Below are 5,000 nucleotides of genomic sequence, written 5' to 3' on the forward strand. Positions count from 1 at the left end.
AAATGGGGGAAATCTTAGCAAAAGGCTTAATGGTTATTCATGAGAATCCTGTTGTTGTATTTTTGAGTGTATCATGGGATCTCACCTGAAATCTGTGGCTTATGTACTTGTGGAGATCTGAGAGGATGTGATTGGTATATGAAACACGAATAAACTTCCACCTCCGGAGGGGTCAAAAAAATGAATTTTCGTGGGTCAAAAAAATGAATTTTCGTTGTCAGCAGGATTCGAACCTGCGCGGGAAGATCCCAATGGATTTCTAGTCCATCGCCTTAACCACTCGGCCACGACAACTGTGACTGTAGAATTGTTTGTTAGAAGTGAAGGGCCCGGCAGGCATAGCCTACAGCAAACGATAATGTAATAACTGAAGGATAATGTAGTAACTCACTATAATGCATTAACTTCATGAAATGTTCCCCTCATTCAGTTGTTATTAAGTACTGCTTTTTCTCATTTTCTTTGCCCAGCTCCAGAGGGTTAATTTACTAATTGTTATTTCACTGTGTGAAGTTGTTATTTCATCTTCTGATTATTACTGCAAAGCAGCATGACTCCTGCGCGAGAGGCGCTAAACAACTGTCAGAAGTGGGATTTGAACCCACGCCTCCAGGGGAGACTGCGACCTGAACGCAGCGCCTTAGACCGCTCGGCCATCCTGACTTCTGGACAGTAACTGGGTTTCGGGTTAAAGAGTAGAAGACCAGTAAATGACCAGTAAATAAAGACCAGTAAATGCACGATACTGACTTGCACTTTCAATAGTCATTTGTTTTTATCAATTACAAGCTCCAGTCATTGATTTAACCTCAATATGGCCTTCAATGGGAAACGCGTAGAAAATCGTCATTGATTGAGCGCTAAAGTGGCCTCAGAATATGGACATTCTGATATAAATGATCAAATTGCTCAGATAAGACCGAAAAGGTGTCTGGAAGTATCAGCAACCATCAGGGTAAGAGTGACAACAGGTCCACATGGGGGAAATCTTAACAAATGGCTTAATGGGTATTTGCAGCGCAATCTTGTTTTTATTTATTTTTAGGGTTTAACAAGGCAGCTCACCTGTGACCTGTGGCTTGACTTTAGATGCGGCGACTTCGATTACCCTGAAGACTATAAGAGTGTCTTCAGAATATGGCCATTTTGACATGAATATAAAAATCCCTCAGATAGGACCAAAAAAGTGTCTGGAGTAATCTGTCAGGGTAAGAGTGACAACAGGTCCACATGTCAAAATGGGGGAAATCTTAGCAAAAGGCTTAATGGTTATTCATGAGAATCCTGTTGTTGTATTTTTGAGTGTATCATGGGATCTCACCTGAAATCTGTGGCTTATGTACTTGTGGAGATCTGAGAGGATGTGATTGGTATATGAAACACGAATAAACTTCCACCTCCGGAGGGGTCAAAAAAATGAATTTTCGTTGTCAGCAGGATTCGAACCTGCGCGGGAAGATCCCAATGGATTTCTAGTCCATCGCCTTAACCACTCGGCCACGACAACTGTGACAGTAGAATTGTTTGTTAGAAGTGAAGGGCCCGGCAGGCATAGCCTACAGCAAACGATAATGTAATAACTGAAGGATAATGTAGTAACTCACTATAATGCATTAACTTCATGAAATGTTCCCCTCATTCAGTTGTTATTAAGTACTGCTTTTTCTATATTTTCTTTGCCCAGCTCCAGATAGGTTGATTCGAGCTGGCTGTTTGGGAAATTGCGCGATTCTTGCAATTCTCTTTCAGCCTCTCATCAACTAGCTGTTTTTGCAGAATGTTACAAATACGATAGTTATTCACTAGTCATATTAACTAGGTGTTATTTCACTGTGTGAAGTTGTTATTTCATCTTCTGATTATTACTGCAAAGCAGCATGACTCCTGCGCGAGAGGCGCTAAACAACTGTCAGAAGTGGGATTTGAACCCACGCCTCCAGGGGAGACTGCGACCTGAACGCAGCGCCTTAGACCGCTCGGGCATCCTGACTACTGGACAGTAACTGGGTTTCGGGTTAAAGAGTATAAGACCAGTAAATGACCAGTAAATAAAGACCAGTAAATGCACGATACTGACTTGCACTTTCAATAGTCATTTGTTTTTATCAATTACAAGCTCCAGTCATTGATTTAACCTCAATATGGCCTTCAATGGGAAACGCGTAGAAAATCGTCATTGATTGAGCGCTAAAATGGCCTCAGAATATGGACATTCTGATATAAATGATCAAATTGCTCAGATAAGACCGAAAAGGTGTCTGGAAGTATCAGCAACCATCAGGGTAAGAGTGACAACAGGTCCACATGGGGGAAATCTTAACAAATGGCTTAATGGGTATTTGCAGCGCAATCTTGTTTTTATTTATTTTTAGGGTTTAACAAGGCAGCTCACCTGTGACCTGTGGCTTGACTTTAGATGCGGCGACTTCGATTACCCTGAAGACTATAAGAGTGTCTTCAGAATATGGCCATTTTGACATGAATATAAAAATCCCTCAGATAGGACCAAAAAAGTGTCTGGAGCAATCTGTCAGGGTAAGAGTGACAACAGGTCCACATGTCAAAATGGGGGAAATCTTAGCAAAAGGCTTAATGGTTATTCATGAGAATCCTGTTGTTGTATTTTTGAGTGTATCATGGGATCTCACCTGAAATCTGTGGCTTGCCCACAAACCTGTAACCTATGCTACTGTTGCCTATAGAGCTAGAAGGATGGATAACCAGGTGTGTAAATGTGTGAGGTGAGATAGATGGCCTGCAGTCCTATCCCAAATGGACACCTGATCCCTATGTACTTGTGGAGATCTGAGAGGATGTGATTGGTATATGAAACACGAATAAACTTCCACCTCCGGAGGGGTCAAAAAAATGAATTTTCGTTGTCGGCAGGATTCGAACCTGCGCGGGAAGATCCCAATGGATTTCTAGTCCATCGCCTTAACCACTCGGCCACGACAACTGTGACAGTAGAATTGTTTGTTAGAAGTGAAGGGCCCGGCAGGCATAGCCTACAGCAAACGATAATGTAATAACTGAAGGATAATGTAGTAAGTCACTATAATGCATTAACTTCATGAAATGTTCCCCTCATTCAGTTGTTATTAAGTACTGCTTTTTCTTATTTTCTTTGCCCAGCTCCAGAAGGTTGAGAGGGATAATTTACTAATTGTTATTTCACTGTGTGAAGTTGTTATTTCATCTTCTGATTATTACTGCAAAGCAGCATGACTCCTGCGCGAGAGGCGCTAAACAACTGTCAGAAGTGGGATTTGAACCCACGCCTCCAGGGGAGACTGCGACCTGAACGCAGCGCCTTAGACCGCTCGGCCATCCTGACTGCTGGACAGTAACTGGGTTTCGGGTTAAAGAGTAGAAGACCAGTAAATGACCAGTAAATAAAGACCAGTAAATGCACGATACTGACTTGCACTTTCAATAGTCATTTGTTTTTATCAATTACAAGCTCCAGTCATTGATTTAACCTCAATATGGCCTTCAATGGGAAACGCGTAGAAAATCGTCATTGATTGAGCGCTAAAGTGGCCTCAGAATATGGACATTCTGATATAAATGATCAAATTGCTCAGATAAGACCGAAAAGGTGTCTGGAAGTATCAGCAACCATCAGGGTAAGAGTGACAACAGGTCCACATGGGGGAAATCTTAACAAATGGCTTAATGGGTATTTGCAGCGCAATCTTGTTTTTATTTATTTTTAGGGTTTAACAAGGCAGCTCACCTGTGACCTGTGGCTTGACTTTAGATGCGGCGACTTCGATTACCCTGAAGACTATAAGAGTGTCTTCAGAATATGGCCATTTTGACATGAATATAAAAATCCCTCAGATAGGACCAAAAAAGTGTCTGGAGCAATCTGTCAGGGTAAGAGTGACAACAGGTCCACATGTCAAAATGGGGGAAATCTTAGCAAAAGGCTTAATGGTTATTCATGAGAATCCTGTTGTTGTATTTTTGAGTGTATCATGGGATCTCACCTGAAATCTGTGGCTTATGTACTTGTGGAGATCTGAGAGGATGTGATTGGTATATGAAACACGAATAAACTTCCACCTCCGGAGGGGTCAAAAAAATGAATTTTCGTTGTCAGCAGGATTCGCACCTGCGCGGGAAGATCCCAATGGATTTCTAGTCCATCGCCTTAACCACTCGGCCACGACAACTGTGACAGTAGAATTGTTTGTTAGAAGTGAAGGGCCCGGCAGGCATAGCCTACAGCAAACGATAATGTAATAACTGAAGGATAATGTAGTAACTCACTATAATGCATTAACTTCATGAAATGTTCCCCTCATTCAGTTGTTATTAAGTACTGCTTTTTCTTATTTTCTTTGCCCAGCTCCAGAAGGTTGAGAGGGATAATTTACTAATTGTTATTTCACTGTGTGAAGTTGTTATTTCATCTTCTGATTATTACTGCAAAGCAGCATGACTCCTGCGCGAGAGGCGCTAAACAACTGTCAGAAGTGGGATTTGAACCCACGCCTCCAGGGGAGACTGCGACCTGAACGCAGCGCCTTAGACCGCTCGGCCATCCTGACTGCTGGACAGTAACTGGGTTTCGGGTTAAAGAGTAGAAGACCAGTAAATGACCAGTAAATAAAGACCAGTAAATGCACGATACTGACTTGCACTTTCAATAGTCATTTGTTTTTATCAATTACAAGCTCCAGTCATTGATTTAACCTCAATATGGCCTTCAATGGGAAACGCGTAGAAAATCGTCATTGATTGAGCGCTAAAGTGGCCTCAGAATATGGACATTCTGATATAAATGATCAAATTGCTCAGATAAGACCGAAAAGGTGTCTGGAAGTATCAGCAACCATCAGGGTAAGAGTGACAACAGGTCCACATGGGGGAAATCTTAACAAATGGCTTAATGGGTATTTGCAGCGCAATCTTGTTTTTATTTATTTTTAGGGTTTAACAAGGCAGCTCACCTGTGACCTGTGGCTTGACTTTAGATGCGGCGACTTCGA

At 42.0% G+C, this 5,000-nt stretch overlaps 8 non-coding genes across 8 annotated transcripts; all 8 read right to left on the reverse strand.

Annotated features, from left to right (window-relative positions):
• Nucleotides 1-212: 212 nt before the first annotated feature.
• Nucleotides 213-294, reverse strand: trnas-aga (transfer RNA serine (anticodon AGA)). Its single transcript has one exon. It is a non-coding gene; the product is annotated as a tRNA-Ser (tRNA).
• Nucleotides 295-580: 286 nt separating this feature from the next.
• Nucleotides 581-663, reverse strand: trnal-cag (transfer RNA leucine (anticodon CAG)). Its single transcript has one exon. It is a non-coding gene; the product is annotated as a tRNA-Leu (tRNA).
• A 762-nt stretch (nt 664-1,425) lies between these two features.
• Nucleotides 1,426-1,507, reverse strand: trnas-aga (transfer RNA serine (anticodon AGA)). The gene has a single exon. It is a non-coding gene; the product is annotated as a tRNA-Ser (tRNA).
• A 400-nt stretch (nt 1,508-1,907) lies between these two features.
• Nucleotides 1,908-1,990, reverse strand: trnal-cag (transfer RNA leucine (anticodon CAG)). The gene has a single exon. It is a non-coding gene; the product is annotated as a tRNA-Leu (tRNA).
• An 887-nt stretch (nt 1,991-2,877) lies between these two features.
• trnas-aga (transfer RNA serine (anticodon AGA)) lies at nt 2,878-2,959 on the reverse strand. Its single transcript has one exon. It is a non-coding gene; the product is annotated as a tRNA-Ser (tRNA).
• Nucleotides 2,960-3,254: 295 nt separating this feature from the next.
• On the reverse strand, nt 3,255-3,337 carry trnal-cag (transfer RNA leucine (anticodon CAG)). Its single transcript has one exon. It is a non-coding gene; the product is annotated as a tRNA-Leu (tRNA).
• A 762-nt stretch (nt 3,338-4,099) lies between these two features.
• trnas-aga (transfer RNA serine (anticodon AGA)) lies at nt 4,100-4,181 on the reverse strand. The gene has a single exon. It is a non-coding gene; the product is annotated as a tRNA-Ser (tRNA).
• Nucleotides 4,182-4,476: 295 nt separating this feature from the next.
• On the reverse strand, nt 4,477-4,559 carry trnal-cag (transfer RNA leucine (anticodon CAG)). Its single transcript has one exon. It is a non-coding gene; the product is annotated as a tRNA-Leu (tRNA).
• Between the last annotated feature and the right edge of the window lie 441 nt (nt 4,560-5,000).

The sequence above is a fragment of the Salvelinus alpinus genome, chromosome 38 (assembly GCF_045679555.1).
Source record: "Salvelinus alpinus chromosome 38, SLU_Salpinus.1, whole genome shotgun sequence".
NCBI lineage: Eukaryota > Metazoa > Chordata > Actinopteri > Salmoniformes > Salmonidae > Salvelinus > Salvelinus alpinus.